Source organism: Myotis davidii, unplaced genomic scaffold (assembly GCF_000327345.1).
Source record: "Myotis davidii unplaced genomic scaffold, ASM32734v1 scaffold4007, whole genome shotgun sequence".
NCBI lineage: Eukaryota > Metazoa > Chordata > Mammalia > Chiroptera > Vespertilionidae > Myotis > Myotis davidii.
The window spans coordinates 63,569-64,682 of record NW_006297807.1 but is presented as its reverse complement, the minus strand read 5'-3'; the positions used below and the strand labels follow the sequence as shown (position 1 = coordinate 64,682).

General features: G+C 51.3%; 1 pseudogene; it reads right to left on the bottom strand.

Moving 5' to 3' along the window:
• Positions 1-5: 5 nt before the first annotated feature.
• Positions 6-821, bottom strand: LOC102758495 (annotated as a pseudogene).
• Positions 822-1,114: the final 293 nt, after the last annotated feature.

The following is a 1,114-nucleotide window of genomic DNA, read 5'->3' as shown; positions in this document are numbered from 1 at the left end:
GAGTAATCAGCTTTGCTTCCCTCTGCCATTTGCTGCCGTACCTGACCTTGCTGTCCTGCCTTTTCAACATCCGCTTTTGTGACTTTGATGTCAGCATCCATTTTCTCCAAGTGCTGCTGCGCCCGGTCAGCCTCCTTGCAATCCCGCTCCAATCGCCGCTGGCTCCACTGGAGCTGCCTCCAGCAGGTCTCTCTGTGCTGCCGGGCCTTCTGTCCCTCTTGGAAGTGCGATTTCCTTTCCTGCTTCAGCTCCTGGACTAGTGCTCTACCCCCGCGAGGATCTGTGAGGTCAAGTTCTCAGAGACGACTTCATGCTGCCCCGCGTAATCCTTCATTTCCTTCAGGGTGGAAAGGAGAGCTTTACACGCCCTATACCTGTATTCTTCTTCCTCCTTCGTGTTCTTTTTGGGTTTTGGTATTTCTTTGAGAGGTTCCTGAGTTGCTTTGCATAGCTGAGTTCAATCTCTGTTCTTTCCTTTACAAATTTGATGTATTTCTCCAGAATATCAATTCCCCAATGTGTGTGTTTTTCTAAGTTGTCAAATTGATCCCAGAGCTCGGTGCTCCAGCTCATGGTGCAGGGGGCGGGAAGGGGCACGGCTGCGCGGCGGGCTCGGCTCTCTGGTCCCCCTCCCCAGCGATCCCTTCGCCCCTGGAGATCCCAGCGATCCAGGAAAGCCCAGGCTGGTGCCACCTCAGCCTTCTCCACCTCACAGCTCCTCCGCTGGTCCCCTTGGCGGCTCCTCCTCCCAGTCGCTCCTCAGCAAAATGGCCCAAGGAAGCAGCAGCCCCTGCAGCCACAGTGTCCGCCTGCCCCATGCCCGGGAGTCACATATTGTTTTTTTGATTAATCACTATGCTTTAATTGTGTTCAATTTGTAACCATGAAAATACAACCTGCAATTCAGATATTTACAATACGGTTCATAACAGTAGCAAAATTACTGGAGTAGCAACAAAAAAAGTTTATGGTTGCGGGGTCACCAAAACATGAGGAACAGTCTTAAAGGGTCGCGGCATTAGGAAGGCTGAGAACCACCTGCTCTAGAGGAACATCAAAGGCAATAGGAAGATTACTGATCAAAGAATTAGAAGCTCTGAGTGCTGGTCTCCTA